Consider the following 16972-nt stretch of genomic DNA (forward strand, 5'->3'; position numbering starts at 1 on the left):
GGCCTATGTTCGGTATAGCCCGTTTTAGGCATGGCCTGTCAGGCCCGGTTAGGGCTAGCGAACCATGCCGTGCCAGACGGGCCCATGTGCCACGGTAGCGGCCCAGGCACGACCCGTCAGCTTGCTAGTCGTGCTGGGCCGGTGGCACGTTAGCTCATTTGAGTATATTGTATAATTCAGCAAAAAATGTGTAGCTATGGGGTTCAAACACACAACCAAGTGTATGGGTGACTTAAACAAACCAATCTAACTAGTGCAGCTGCAGTTTTATTGTGATATATGTTAAATCCTTATACTTAATATATGTGAACTATTATTTTTAAAATAAAAATATAACCGTGTCATGTCCGTGCCAGCACTACGGGTCGAAATGGTGGCCCAGGCACGACACTATAGTTATGTCGTGTCAGGCACTGGCACTATACTAGCCAGGCCGGGTCGTGCTTTTTCATGTCGTGTCTGGGCTGACCCATCGTGTTAGTGCCAAATGACCATCTATACTCCAGACCAGTAACACTCGCAACCGACCTCACATACTTATTTTCAAGGCTCACGTTCGACTTTTCACCTTCTAGCACAGTGTGGATGATAGGACGAGAACGTGTAAAATAAGTTATATCTCAGATGTATACTGCATACATGTACATTTTTTTGTCATTATTTGGCTATTCTTGATCCATATCTTACGTCACATCAATCTCAAATGAAGGAAGCATGAAGACTCGAAGATTGGCTATATCTATATCCCTAGTCTCTCTGACTCTAAGGACGAGATTTCTGTTAATATGGTAAATTTGTCGGACCCTAAAATTTCTAATGTTGGGCAATGAATAATTAACACTAAATAAAAATAATTATCTTGATATTTGTATAAAACTTCCTAAGATTTGCACAAATTTAGATATAAAATTTGTGGTTTTCAAACTTTTCTAAATTAATTTGATGAGTATTTTTGTGATGTGGTGTTTGTTTCCCAAAAACTTTTACTTGTGCTCTAAATCACTCCTTTGTTCTCATTATTCATCAACTTCGCCCTAAAAGTTTCTCGAGAAATTTTCCACCTTTTTGTAGAGTTTTCCCATTTCTTCATAAGCATAATCTAAAAATATCTACTTGTGCTACAATACTTTGTTTTGGTTTATCATGTTGCAAAATATCTCAGAGAAAATTTTCCTGATTTTTTTGGAGCTTTTGAATTGTTTCTCTGGCTTAAATACCAATAGAATTTAATTGTTGCAAGAAATTCTAGGTTTTCCCAATTCACCCTGTTGGTGGCCTTCGTCTTCCGAAGGTCCTCAAAAATATGATTTAACAATGTTTTCCAAGTATAACACATTAACAGGTAGGTAACTTCGGACTCGGGTTAAAACCATACACGATGTGAAAAGCATGGTCGAGACAAAGACTGATGTTGCTCCGAAGCTACGCGCAAGGGAACTTCGGTGCAATGGCGAAAAAGAAACCGACTTAAAGGGGAAAAGGCTATCTAGTCCCTGTTAGGTTGTTCATAAGTCAATAGTAAATATGAAGGGCATGAATGTAAATTTACATATGCTACGCTCTGTGCCTATAAATAGATGAACAGTACTCTCGTACTGTTCACGCTGACTTGTACTTGCTCGTGCGTCACGCTTGTACTTTCACCTTCTGTCAGGCCAAATGTACAAATGTAATCATATGTTATTCTTATTCATTCATGATTATATAATAAAAGATATATTATGATGTCATATGAATATCCATGTTATTTCTTATGTTTCATATGCTTCGTCTTTCATTGACATACGCTGTGATTATGAAGGTACGTCCTTCATAACCTTCGTCCGAAGATCGTTATATCCTTAGAGAAATAATGCTTCGAAGGACTAAGGGCATTAACCATTAACCTATTTTTGTGTTGCCTTGATCTTAACTCATAGCATTTGAAAACAAGTCCCCAACATTGGCGCCCACCTCCGGTGTACTCACTTCCACAACCTTCGGCAAAGCACTGACCTTCGTCATTCCGCCGAAGAAGATAACAGCGCCAGGGGCTGCTGCACTGCAGCCACTGGACACAAACCAAGAGACTCTCTCTTCGAGAGGCTCAAAGCCAGAAGAGAAAGGCCACCAGTCCAACATTCCAGGAGGAGGAGTTGGACCAAGAGACCAGGAACATGAAAATCATCCATCAACAAGTGCAAAGGAAGAAGGAGAAGATGACTCAGCTGGCCGATCTTCAAAGGAAGATCGACGAAGCTACTGAAGAAGTATGTCATCTTGCTCAAGATGACCAAGACCGAAGGCCCCAACACAGGGAGCTTCGTCAAGAGGGCTTATTCAACGAAGATGGATGGTATGATGATTTTAATCATGATACCTTTACTTTTGATGATGCTTCTCCCTTGGCAGCAGAATTGCAGGCTATCCCATGGCCACAATCTTACAAGCCACCCAGCTACCAATGTACGATGAGCACTCGGACCCAAAACAATTTCTGATGAACTATGAGGCAACAATATCCTCATTCGGAGGCAATGCAGCTGTCATGGCTAAGTCCTTCGTCATGGCAGTCCGGAACGTGGCCCAGACATGGTATTCTTCCCTTCGGCCAGGGACAATCACGTCGTGGCAGAAGCTCAAGGACATGCTGGTGACCAGTTTCCAAGGCTTTTAGACAAAGCCAGTCATAGCTGAGGCCTTGTTCCAGTGCATGCAAGACCATGAGGAATACCTTCAGACGTATGTCTGAAGGTTCTTGCGACTGAGGGCACAAGCGCCCACAGTGCCCAATGAAATTGTCATTGAGGCCATGATTAAGGGTCTTCGGCCAGGACCTACGGCTCAATACTTCGCCAAGAAGCCCCCACAAACTCTGGAGAAGCTGCTTCAGAAGATGGATGAGTACATCCGGGCTGACAACGACTTCCGCCAAAGAAGGGAGAGAAGCTTACAGATTCTCGGAGATGACCAGGGACTTCGGAGGAAGAATCCACCCGAGGCATGTCAGGTCAATCCACAGCTCCAGTCAGAATGATGACAAAGGAAGCCAGCTTCAGAGGCCACAGTACACCTCACAATCTTCGGGGCAACAGCAAAGCTCTTTTAGGCCGCCAGCTCCAAGGGGCAGAGGCGCCAGGGGCTTCAGAGAAAGATATGGGGATCAGCCCAGTAAGATCTATTGCTTATTTTGTGGTGAGTACAAGGGCCATAGTACAAGAATGTGCCAAATCACAATTCTGAAGCAAAAGGAGATCGCAGAAGCCGAAACTCGGCAGAATCAGCCGAAGCAGGTCTTGCACACTGCTTCGTGCCACTCTCCCTACATACCAGAATATGTGGGCAATCATCCTGCAGCTTCTGTTGCTTCGGCTAGCCATTCACAGGCTTCCTGGCCACAGCTCCCACCCCCACCACCACTACAACCTACCTATTCCCGAAGCCAGCAGCCAGAAGGGCGCCAACACTCTCAACAACAACGTGAATTCAGGGAGGAATCTGAAGCTCGCACAGTCAACAGTACTGTGCCAGAATCAAAGCACATTTATTGAGCGATATCCTACCTCTGAAATACTTTTATGTTTTATGTTATGTTCTATGTCATTTTGTTTTTCAATTAGGAGCAAACAATGTAAATCTAGTTTTAATTCCTTGTAATAGTTTCGCTTCTATCAGAATGAAATATATCTTCTTCACAAACTTACGAAGCTCAAAAATAGTCGAAGCTCAAAAGTCGTTCCTAAGGGAATGCAGAGCTAAAAATCGCCGAAACCACAAAAAAGTCGTTCCTAAGGGAGCACAGCGTAAGTTTTGCCGAAGCTACAAAAAAGTCGTTCCTAAGGGAGCGCAGCATAAGTTTTATGCTCAAAAGTCGTTCCAAAGGGAATGCATAGCCAAATACCGCCGAAATATAAGGCGAAGAAGTTCAAAAGACGTTCCTAAGTGGATGCAGAACTTATACCACCGAAATAGAAGGCGAAGAAGTTCAAAAGGCGTTCCTAACGGAATGCAGAACTTACATCGAAAATAAATGATGCAGCCGAAAAATAAACGGCAAAGAGATTCCAGTCGTTCCTAAGGGAATGCAAAGATTGTGTGTTCCAGTGTGCGAGTCTGAGTATGTGTCTTCAGCATCATTATCATTTTGCATCATATCATCACATCATTTTGCATAGCATCACATCATACATCATATTGCATCAATGACACAAGAATGGAATACAGAACCGATTTTCGGAAAATATTGTCAAAGTTACACGAAGTAAGCTTCGAATTACAGCTTCGTCAGCCTGCACACAAAAGAGGGATCTCTCTTTGCGAAGCATGGATATCTTTATTTTACGAACCACAGATCTTCTTTCTTTACGAAGCATGAAAAGAAGGGAAGGTGTTTTTTCGCCAAAGGCTCAAAAACGGTATGTATGTAAGTTTCATGCATCGTAAAGAAATAAATTATAATAATTTACATATTCGATCAAAAGTTACACACATCAAATATTACAGCTTCGTTACAATAAAAGCACAATGTCCATTCTAGTATCTCTTACATTGACCATTTAAAAATGTTTTTACAATAAGTGCTAGTCTTCTTTCAGGATTTTCTCCGCAACTTCATTTAGCAATTTATTGACTACTTCGTCAACAATAGATTCAGCCATGTTAATAATCTTCAGTGCTTCCTTCATTTCTGGATCGGCCAGAGGATTGAACTGTTCTGGTGGCGAAGATAATTCAGTTGAAGTGGGAAAAAATAACCACTCCGAAGCCACAAAAACAAATGCCGAAGCTGAACATCAAAAGATATTACCTATACGTTTTTCGCGCTCTGCAGCTTCTTCAGCTTGTCTTGCTTTTACTCGGGCGTCATGGGTGTCTTTTTCACTTTTCTTCATAATTTCATGAGCCATCTCTCGGCCACCATTCACCCAGACATCATTATAGAATTTTCTGCCCATCAAGGTTGCTTCAGCTGAAGGATCCTTCGTGTCATCTGCGGAGAAGGCAGCTTCGGCCTGGGCCATGCTCTTGATGTGATCACATCCCGCCTTCTCCAAGATAGCTGAAATCCCCCGCACACCGGAAAATGCACAGACATCCCCGCGATCACTTAAGATTTCTTTGAATGTCTCGGCCTCCCCACTTATCCATTCAATAACACCTTCGGGGTCGCCTCGTATGAAGTTTTCTTCGGTAGAATAGGCACCCACGTTGGCGAAACTAGTTTTTATTTTCTTCACACAGTCCAAGGATTTTTCAAAGCATCTTTTCTTGGATGTGAGAAGTTCTTCAACGTTTTTCTCTAAATGATTTTTCCAATATTCGCTGATTTCTCGGTTAGCTTCTACGAGTGCGCATTTTTCTTTAGCTTCGGCCAGTTGCCTCCGAAGGTCTTCAATTTCAGTTTTTGGGCTTCGACCTGAGCTTTGAAGCTAGCTTCATCTTCTTTGACTTTGTTAACCAGAGATAATAAGATTTTGTCTTTTTCGAGACCTTCGTTTCTCAGTTCAATTACCTCTAAACGAAGGTTGTTCAGGGGCATTGTATAGCCTTCATCCTCTATATTTTTCTGAGCCCTAAGGGCATTACTAAGAATCAAGCCCTGCAAGTGGAGGAAAGAATAAGTATGACAAATAAAATACCCTATTTTTTAAATTCAAATGTAACTCTTATACCTTTATGGTATTATATGCTAAGCTGTCAGCAAGTTCATCCTTCAATAAAATTGAAAGGCCATCTTCCAGTTTCGGGAATCCCATGCTTTTACCTATCTCCTGGCAGACGGATATTTCTTTGTTGTCCGGTAGACAGTATAGGAAATCATCTTCATTGCTTCCATTAAACACTAATGCCCCCTTCAGATATTTCAATTTTTGGGCATAGTGTCGTGCTTCTAGCATTTCTTCTTGAGATAGTTCCTTTTCCGAAGCATGACGAATGATGTACTCAGCGCTTTCTTTCGAAGTTTCGGGGGCAGGAGTTTTGACCTTTTTAGATGCAATTTGCTCTGTCGCCTTTTCTTCAACTACGACAGGCTCTGTCTCAGTGGGCACTGAAGGCCCAGCTTCGGCTTCAGCTTGAACTTGCGCAGCTTCGGCTTGCCTAGTTTCGGTTTCGGCCTGCAATTTAGTTTTGACTGGAACGACTTTCTTTATGAGAACAGGACTTAAGACTTTCGTCGTTTCCAGCACAACATCCAGCATGTTTACCATCCTTCTCCTCTTAGGAGTGGCAGCATAAGTCTTTTGTATCTTTGGCAGATCTGCCTCTATCGGAAGGCTCAAAATCTTTGGCATTTTTGTTATCTCGTCAATCTTTGGCTCTTCAGTCTTTTCAGTCTTATCTTCGGTTGGCTCAACTATATGTATCTTCGGCATTGCAGCTGGTTCTTCAGCGCCATGTGTGGTCGAAGCAGCTTGTATTGTTTTGGCCGCTGAAGAGGACCCTGCGTCAAACTCAGGCACCACGGCTGGTTCAATGTAACGCAGCCGATGGGTAAGAACCTTCACCTTTTTGCCCTTCGGCATAGGTTCAACTGGGGTGGCCAAAGTAGCAATTTTCCTCTTTTTCCCCTGTCCCCGCAGCGAGTAGCGGTAATCGGGGTACGCGAAGCCGATGGCGTCAAAAACTCTGTTCAGTCTTTTCTTTCCCCGATCTTCGAAGGCTGCGGACAAAGCATTATCTTCCGCCTTGGAATATGCTCCAAGCAGTTCATCACTTGTAGCTTCAATACACTTCAGCCAGTCGTCGTTTGGCTCATAAAATTTCTCCCTGAATTTGAAGGTATACTTCAGCCGGACCAGACCACCTTCGCTAGAGTCAGTGGTGGTCTCCTTCGGCATTTCCCGGTTGTCTACAAGCGGCCATACCCTGAAGGCTATATGTTCTTGAATTAAATCTCTTGTCCCAATAAAGAAGCAAACAGTGCCGAAGGCCCTCTGACACGCTTCAACTATCTCATCAATTTCTATCTTCGGCCTTCGAAGGCTGAAGCGGGACCAAATGGGGCGCATGATGACTTCCTTAATGTCTTCCCTCGCTTTCAAATCATTCTTCACATAAAACCATTCTTCCATCCAAGCTCCAGGCCATCTCTTCTGAAATATTGGCACCGGGTGGCTTGCGTTGGGGCGAGCGATAAATCCATAACAACCGAAGTTGTTGTGGTACTGTTATTTACCCATGGCCTTCGTCTCATATAGAAGTTCGTGCATACTGCAGAAGCACTTCACGCTTGGCTCTAGCACTTGACTCCTTACTACCCAGACAAAAATCCTCATCCTTATTATAGCTTCGGGGGTAATCTAATGGAGGAAGATCTGGTAGATTTTCAACACTTCAACCACAAACTTGCTCAAAGGGAACCGAACCCAGCCTTGAAGAAGCTTCGGTAAATTACAACTTCATTTTCCTTAGGGGCAAGGACGTTGTTGTCTCCACCAGCCCTCACAATAGACATATCCCGAAAGTACCTTCCTCTCATGTTCTCAAGATGACTCTGTTTGATGGTCGATTTTCCGAAGATTGAATGACTTGGCCGCCAGGGCCGATCCTCAGAATCTTCATCCCCACTTTCCACATCATACCTATCGCTGTCACCAGTATCTTCAGATAAACCTTCCAGTATCTCTTTAGTAATTTTCTTTGTGTTTGTTTTTGCCATTGACTCAACAAATCCAGCAACATAAGGATCTACAACCTTCTTCTCCTCAAACAGCTTCGCCTCTTCAGTCAGCTTCGTCTCTGCAACAACCTTCTTTTCCTGGGACATTTTTTCTCCAGACATGGTGAAAACACGTTTTTCTAAACCGAAGGTCAGAGAGCTTGAAAATATAGCAAGTGCTAGCGAGCAAGAGCTAAAAGATTGAGAAAATAATGCAAATGGCAGAAACAGCGTATCAAATGCAGCTGGTGTGAGTTCCTATGTATACGCCCAGTGCGCTGCAAATTGGAGGGCCCCGTCTATCATTGATTGTTGCTATTCTAGCAAAGGGAAGGTGTTTTTTTGGACCTTCGGCTTAAGGACTTCGTCCATGTCGCAGTCTGAATTCGTTATCTTAACAAATTAATACTGCGAGGGGCTACTGTTAGAGGCCTTCGTCTTACGAAGGTCCTCAAAACCATGATTTAACAATGTTTTCCAAGTATAACACATGAATAGGTACCTTTGGACTCGGGTTAAAACCATACACGATGTGAAAAGCATGGTCGAGACGAAGGCTGATGTTGCTCCGAAGCTACGCGCAAGGGAACTTCGGCGCAATGGCAGAAAAGGAACCGACTTAAAGGGGAAAAGGCTATCTAGTCCCCGTTAGGTTATTCATAAGTCAATAGTAAATATGAAGGACATGAATGTAAATTTACACAGGCTGCGCCCTGTGCCTATAAATAGATGAACAGTACCCCCGTACTGCTCACGCTGACTTATACTTGCTCGTGCGTCACGCTTGTATTTTCACCTTCTGTCAGGCCGAATGTACAAATGTAATCCTATGTTATTCTTATTCATTCATGATTATATAATAAAAGATATATTATGATGTCATATGAATATCCATGTTATTTCTCATGTTTCATATGCTTCATCTTTCATTGACATACGCTGTGATTATGAAGGTACTGAAAGGGAATTAGGCTTACACCTAGTTCCTAATTGATTTTGGTGGTTGAATTGCCCAACACAAATAATTGGACTAACTAGTTTGCTCTAGTGTACAAGTTATACAGGTGCAAAAGGTTCACACTTAGCCAATAAAAAGACCAAGTATTGGGTTCAACAAAAGAGCAAAGGGATAACCGAGGGCACCTCTGGTCTGACGCACCGGACAGTGTCCGGTGCACCAGAGGACTCCAAGTCGAACTCGTCACCTTCGGGAAAATCCAAAGGCGCTCCGCTATAATTCACCGGACTGTCCGGTGTACACCGGACAGTGTCCGGTGCTCCAAGGAACGGCGCCTCAGGAACTCGCCAGCTTCGGGAATTCGCAACGGCTAGTCCGCTATAATTCACCGGACATGTCCGGTGTACACCGGACTGTCCGGTGTGACATCGAAGCAACGGATATTTCGGCGCCAACGGCTACCTACAGCGCATTGAATGCGCGGCAGCGCGCACAGAAGTCAGGCGCGCCCATACTGGCGCACCGGACACTCTACAGTACATGTCCGGTGCGCCACCGGACATCCAGGCGGGCCCAGAAGACAGAGCTCCAACGGTCGGAACCCAACGGCATTGGTGACGTGGCTAGCGCACCGGACATGTCCGGTGCACCATGCGACAGACAGCCCCACCAAACGGCTAGTTTGGTGGTTGGGGCTATAAATACCCCCAACCACCCACCATTCATTGCATCCAAGTTTTCCTACTTCAACCACTTACAAGAGCTCTAGCATTCAACTCTAGACACACCCAAGTGATCAAATCCTCTCCAAATTCCACACAACGCCTTAGTGATTAGTGAGAGAGATTTGCTTGTGTTCTTTCGAGCTCTTGCGCTTGGATTGCTTTCTTCTTTCTTTGATTCTTTATTGCGATCAAACTCACTTGTAATTGAGGCAAGAGACACCAATCTTGTGGTGGTCCTTGTGGGAACTTTGTGTTCCAAGTGATTGAGAAGAAAAGCTCACTCGATCCGAGGGATCGTTTGAGAGAGGGAAAGGGTTGAAAGAGACCTGGTCTTTGTGACCACCTCAACGGGGAGTAGGTTTGCGAGAACCGAACCTCGGTAAAACAAATCCACGTGTCTCACTCCTTATTCGTTTGCGATTTGTTTTGCACCCTCTCTCGCGGACTCGATTTTATTTCTAACGCTAACCCGGCTTGTAGTTGTGATTATTTTTGAGAATTTCAGTTTCGCCCTATTCACCCCCCCTCTAGGCGACTTTCAATTGGTATCAGAACCCGGTGCTTCATTAGAGCCTAACCGCTCGAAGTGATGTCGGGAGATCACGCCAAGAAGGAGATGGAGACCAGCGAAAAGCCCACTACAAGCCACGGGAAGACTTCATCGGAAGAGTCTCGCAACAAGAGGAAGGAGAAGAAAGACTCCTCCAAAGGGAAGGAGAAGAAGTCTTCTTCACACCACAAAGAGAAGAAGGAGAAATCCTTTTCCCACAAGCCGCATCGGAGTGGGGACAAGAAAAAGAGAATGAGGAAGGTGGTCTACTACGAGACCGATTCTTCATCGACATCCACCTCCGGCTCCGACGCGGCATCCGTCACTTCTAAGCGCCAAGAGCGCAAGAAGTATAGTAAGATTCCCCTACGCTACCCTCGCATTTCTAAACATACACCTTTACTTTCCGTCCCATTAGGCAAACCACCAACTTTTAATGGTGAAGATTACGCTAGGTGGAGGGTGGAGTGACTTAATGCGATTTCATCTAACCTCGCTCCACAAAAGTATATGGGATGTTGTTGAGTTTGGTGCACAGGTACCATCCGTAGGGGATGAAGATTATGATGAGGATGAAGTGGCCCAAATCGAGCACTTCAACTCCCAAGCCACAACCATACTTCTCGCCTCTCTAAGTAGAGAGGAATATAACAAGGTGCAAGGGTTGAAAAGTGCGAAGGAGATTTGGGACTTACTCAAGACCGCACACGAGGGTGATGAACTCACCAAGATCACCAAGCGGGAAACGATCGAGGGGGAGCTCGGTCGCTTCCGTCTTCGCCAAGGGGAAGAGCCACAAGACATGTACAACCGGCTCAAAACCTTGGTGAACCAAGTGCGCAACCTCGGGAGCAAAAAGTGGGATGACCACGAGGTGGTTAAGGTTATTCTAAGATCTCTTATTTTCCTTAACCCTACTCAAGTTCAATTAATTCGTGGCAACCCAAGATATACACTAATGACTCCCGAGGAAGTAATCAGGAATTTTGTGAGCTTTGAGTTTATGATCAAGGGCTCACGGAAGATCAACGAGCTTGACGATCCCTCCACGTCCGAAGCTCAACCGGTCGCATTCAAAGCAACGAAGGAGAATGAGGAGTCTACACCAAGTAGAACACCCATCGACGCCTCCAAGCTCGACAATGAGGAAATGGCGCTCGTCATCAAGAGTTTCCGCCAAATCCTTAAGCAAAGGAGGGGGAAAGATTATAAGCCCCGCTCCAAGAAGGTTTGCTACAAGTGTGGTAAGCCCGGTCACTTTATAGCAAAATGTCCTATTTCTAGTGACAGTGACAGGGGCGACGACAAGAAGGGAAGAAGGAAGGAGAAGAAGAGGTACTACAAGAAGAAGGGCGGCGATGCCCATGTTTGTCGCGAGTGGGACTCCGACAAAAGCTCTAGCGACTCCTCCAACGACGAGGACGCCGCCAACATCGTCGTCACCAAGGGCCTCCTCTTCCCCAACGTCGGCCACAAGTGCCTCATGGCAAAGGACGGCAAAAGAAAGAAGGTTAAATCAAAATCCTCCACTAAATATGAATCTTCTAGTGATGATAATGCTAGTGATGAGGAAGATAATTTGCGTACCCTTTTTGCCAACCTTAACATGGAACAAAAGGAAAAAATAAATGAACTAATTAGTGTCATCCATGAAAAGGATGATCTCTTGGATTCTCAAGAGGACTTCCTAATCAAGGAAAATAAAAAGCATGTTAAGGTTAAAAATGCTTATGCTCTAGAGGTAGAAAAATGTGAGAAATTATCTAGTGAGCTAAGCACATGCCATGACATCATTGACAACCTTAGAAATGAAAATGCTATTTTAAATGCTAAGGTTGATTCTCATGTTTGTAATGTTTCAATTCCCAATCCTAGAAATAATAATGATGGTTTGCTTGCTAAGATTGAGGAATTGAACATATCTCTTGCTAGCCTTAGGATTGAGAATGAAAAATTACTTGCTAAGGCTAAAGATTTTGATGTTTGCAATATTACAATTTCCGATCTTAGAGATAAGAATGATATATTGCGTGCTAAGATTGTTGAACTTAATTCTTGCAAACCCTCTGCATCTACCATTGAGCACACTTCTATTTGTACTAGATGTAGAGATGTTGATGTTAATGCTATTCATGATCATATGGCTTTAATTAAACAACAAAATGATCATATAGCAAAACTAGATGCTAAAATTGCCGAGCATGACTTAGAGAATGAAAAATTTAAATTTGCTAGAAGCATGCTCTATAGAGGGAGACGCCCTGGCATTAAGGATGGCAATGGCTTCCAACAGGGAGTAAATGTCAAACTTAATGCCCCTCCTAAGAAATTGTCCAACTTTGTTAAGGCCAAGGCTCCCATGCCTCAGGATAACGATGGTTACATTTTATACCCTGCCGGTTATCCCGAGAGCAAAATTAGGAGAATTCACTCTAGGAAATCTCACTCTGGCCCTAATCATGCTTTTATGTATAAGGGTGAGACATCTAGTTCTAGGCAACAAACCCATGCTAAGTTGCCTAAGAAGAAAACTCCTAGTGCATCAAATGATCATGACATTTCATTTAAAACTTTTGATGCATCATATGTCTTAACTAACAAATCCGGCAAGGTAGTTGCCAAATATGTTGGGGGCAAGCACAAGGGGTCAAAAACTTGTGTTTGGGTACCCAAAGTTCTTGTGTCTAATGCCAAAGGACCCAAAACCATTTAGGTACCTAAAGTCAAGAACTAAACTTGTTTTATAGGTTTATGCATCCGGGGGCTCAAGTTGGATCATCGACAGCGGGTGCACAAACCACATGACAGGGGAGAAGAAAATGTTCTCCTCCTATGAGAAAAACCAAGATCCCCAACGAGCTATCACATTCGGGGATGGAAATCAAGGTTTGGTCAAAGGATTGGGTAAAATTGCTATATCTCCTGACCATTCTATTTCCAATGTTTTTCTTGTAGATTCTTTAGATTACAATTTGCTTTCTGTATCTCAATTATGTCAAATGGGCTACAACTGTCTATTCACTGATGTAGGTGTCACTGTCTTTAGAAGAAGTGATGATTCAATAACATTTAAGGGAGTGTTAGAGGGTCAGCTATACTTGGTAGATTTTGATAGAGCTGAACTCGACACTTGCTTAATTGCTAAGACTAACATGGGTTGGCTATGGCACCGCCGACTAGCCCATGTTGGGATGAAGAATCTTCATAAGTTTCTAAAGGGAGAGCACATTTTAGGATTAATAAATGTTCATTTTGAGAAAGACAGGATTTGTAGCGCTTGCCAAGCAGGGAAGCAAGTTGGTGCCCATCATCCACACAAGAACATCATGACGACTGACAGGCCACTGGAGCTCCTACACATGGATCTATTTGGCCCGATTGCTTACATAAGCATCGACGGGAGTAAGTAATGTCTAGTAATTGTGGATGATTATTCTCGCTTCACTTGGGTGTTCTTTTTGCAGGAAAAATCTCATACCCAAGAGACCTTAAAGGGATTCTTGAGATGGGCTCAAAACGAGTTCGGCTTAAGGATCAAGAAAATTAGAAGCGACAACGGGACGGAGTTCAAGAACTCACAAATTGAGGGCTTTCTTGAGGAGGAGGGCATCAAGCATGAGTTCTCTTCTCCCTACACCCCACAACAAAATGGTGTAGTGGAGAGGAAGAATAGAACTCTATTGGACATGGCAAGAACCATGCTTGATGAGTACAAGATTTCGGATCGGTTTTGGGCCGAGGCGGTCAACACCGCCTGCTACGCCATCAACCGGTTATATCTACACCGAATCCTCAAGAAGACATCTTATGAACTCCTAACCGGTAAAAAGCCCAACATTTCATATTTTAGAGTCTTTGGTAGCAAATGCTTTATACTTGTTAAAAGAGGTAGAAAATCTAAATTTGCTCCTAAGACTGTAGAAGGCTTTTTACTAGGATACGATTCAAACACAAGGGCATATAGAGTCTTTAACAAGTCCTCTGGACAAGTTGAAGTTTCTTGTGACGTTGTGTTTGATGAGACTAATGGCTCTCAAGTAGAGCAAGTTGATCTTGATGAAATAGGTATTGAAGAGGCTCCATGCATCACGCTAAGGAACATGTCCATTGGGGATGTGTGTCCTAAGGAATCCGAAGAGTCTCCAAATGCACTAGATCAACAATCCTCCTCCACGCAAGCATCCCCACCAACTCAAAATGAGGATGAGGCTCAAGTTGATGAAGGATAAGATCAATCAAATGAGTCACCTCAAGATGACGGCAATGATCAAGGGAGAGATGCAAATGATCAAGACAAGGAGGATGAAGAACAAAGGCCGCCACACCCAAGAGTCCACCAAGCAATCCAACGAGATCACCCCGTCGACACCATTCTCGGCGACATTCATAAGGGGGTAACTACTAGATCTCGTGTTGCACATTTTTGTGAGCATTACTCTTTTGTTTCCTCTATTGAGCCACATAGGGTAGAGGAAGCACTATAAGATTCGGATTGGGTGGTGGCGTTGCAAGAGGAGCTCAACAACTTCACAAGGAATGAGGTATGACATTTAGTTCCACGTCCTAATCAAAATGTTGTAGGAACCAAATGGGTCTTCCGCAACAAGCAAGATGAGCATGGTGTGGTGACAAGAAACAAAGCTCGACTTGTGGCCAAGGGATACTCCCAAGTCGAAGGTTTGGATTTCGGTGAAACCTATGCACCCGTAGCTAGGCTTGAGTCAATTCGTATATTATTGGCCTATGCTACTTACCATGGCTTCAAGCTTTACCAAATGGATGTGAAGAGTGCCTTCCTCAATGGACCAATCAAGGAAGAGGTCTATGTTGAGCAACCTCCCGGCTTTGAAGATAGTAAGTACCCTAACCATGTGTATAAACTCTCTAAGGCGCTTTATGGGCTCAAGCAAGCCCCAAGAGCATGGTATGAATGCCTTAGAGATTTTCTTATCACTAATGGATTCAAAGTCGGAAAAGCCGATCCTACACTCTTCACTAAAACTCTTGAAAATGATTTGTTCGTATGCCAAATTTATGTTGATGATATTATATTTGGGTCTACTAACGAATCTACATGTGAAGAGTTTAGTAGGATCATGACACAGAAATTCGAGATGACTATGATGGGGGAGTTGAAGTATTTCTTAGGATTTCAAGTAAAGCAACTCCAAGAGGGCACCTTCATTAGCCAAATGAAGTACACTCAAGACATTCTAACCAAGTTTGGAATGAAGGATGCTAAGCCCATCAAGACACCCATGGGAACCAATGGGCATCTCGACCTCGACGAAGGAGGTAAATCCGTCGATCAAAAGGTATACCGGTCGATGATAGGATCTTTGCTATATTTATGCGCATCTCGACCGGATATTATGCTTTCCGTATGCATGTGTGCAAGATTCCAAGCCGACCCTAAGGAAGCTCACCTTACGGCCGTAAAACGAATCTTGAGATATTTGGTTTATACTCCTAAGTTTGGGCTTTGGTATCCTAGGGGATCCACATTTTATTTGATTGGTTATTCTGATGCCGATTGGGCGGGGTGTAAAATTAATAGAAAGAGCACATCGGGGACTTGCCAGTTCTTAGGAAGATCCTTGGTGTCTTGGGCTTCAAAGAAGCAAAATTCCGTAGCTCTTTCTACCGCCGAAGCCGAGTACATTGCCGCAGGCCATTGTTGCGCGCAACTACTTTGGATGAGGCAAACCTTTAGGGACTATGGTTACAAATTAACCAAAGTTCCTCTTCTATGTGATAATGAGAGTGCAATCCGCATGGCGGATAATCCCGTTGAGCATAGCCGCACTAAACACATAGCCATTCGGTATCACTTTTTAAGGGATCACCAACAAAAGGGAGATATCGAGATTTCATACATCAACACTAAAGATCAATTAGCCGATATCTTTACCAAGCCTCTTGATGAACAAACTTTTAACAAACTTAGGCATGAGCTAAATATCCTTGATTCTAGGAATTTCTTTTGTTGATTTGCACACATAGCTCATTTATATACCTTTGATCATGTCTCTTTCATATGCTATGACTAATGTGTTTTCAAGTCTATTTCAAACCAAGTCATAGGTGTATTGAAAGGGAATTGGAGTCTTCGGCAAAGACAAAGGCTTCCACTCCGTCACTCATCCTTCGCCGTTGATCCGCGTAACTCCATCTTTGGGGGAGAGAGCATCACTCTCCGTCTTTGGTATAATCTTCACTCATATGTTTTATTTACCAAAGGGGAGAAAGTAGTTAGAGAAAGGGCTCTAATGACTCCGTTTTTGGCGATTCATGCCAAAGGGGGAGAAAGTATTAGCCCAAAGCAAAAGGACCGCACCACCACCTAATTTTAAAAGAGTTTTTCAATTGGTATGATTCTCAATTGATAAATTTCAAATTGGTATCTTATTGTGTTAAAAAGGGGGATGTTGGGGACTTGTTCTCAAGTGCTATGAGTTAAGAACAAGGCAACACAGAGAATGTTAAACGATAAAGCCCTTCGTCCTTTGAAGCATTATTTCCCTTAGGATATAACGATCTTCAGACAAAGGTCATGAAGGACGAACCTTCATCATCACAGTATACATTAATGAAAGACGAAGCATATGAAACATAAAAGATAGCATGAATAATCATATAACATCATCAATTTAGCTTTTTTATATCATCATAGAAAATAGAGACAATATCGAATTATAAATGTACCTTCGGCTTGGAAGGAGATGAAAATACAAATGTGACGCAAAAGCAAATGCCAAGTCAGCGTGAACAGTACGGGAGTACTGTTCATCTATTTATAGACGTGGGACGCAGCCCATGTAAAATTACATTCATGTCCACTACATTTGCTAATGACTTATGAGGATCTGTCAAAGCCTAAGTAGTCTTTTCATCTTTAAGTCGGTTCCCCTTTCTGCCACTATGCCGAAGCTCCCCTGCGCATAGCTTCGGCTATGCACCATCCCTCGTACGGCTTGGTGATCAGCCCGTCCTTCATCAATCTTCCTTCGTCTAGCTTAAGCTTCGTCCTGATCGTACTTCATGTTCACAATCTGGGTCCGAAGATATCTGTTCATACAATTCACTTGGAAGATATTGTC

The sequence above is a fragment of the Zea mays genome, chromosome 1, assembly GCF_902167145.1.
Source record: "Zea mays cultivar B73 chromosome 1, Zm-B73-REFERENCE-NAM-5.0, whole genome shotgun sequence".
Taxonomy (NCBI): domain Eukaryota; kingdom Viridiplantae; phylum Streptophyta; class Magnoliopsida; order Poales; family Poaceae; genus Zea; species Zea mays.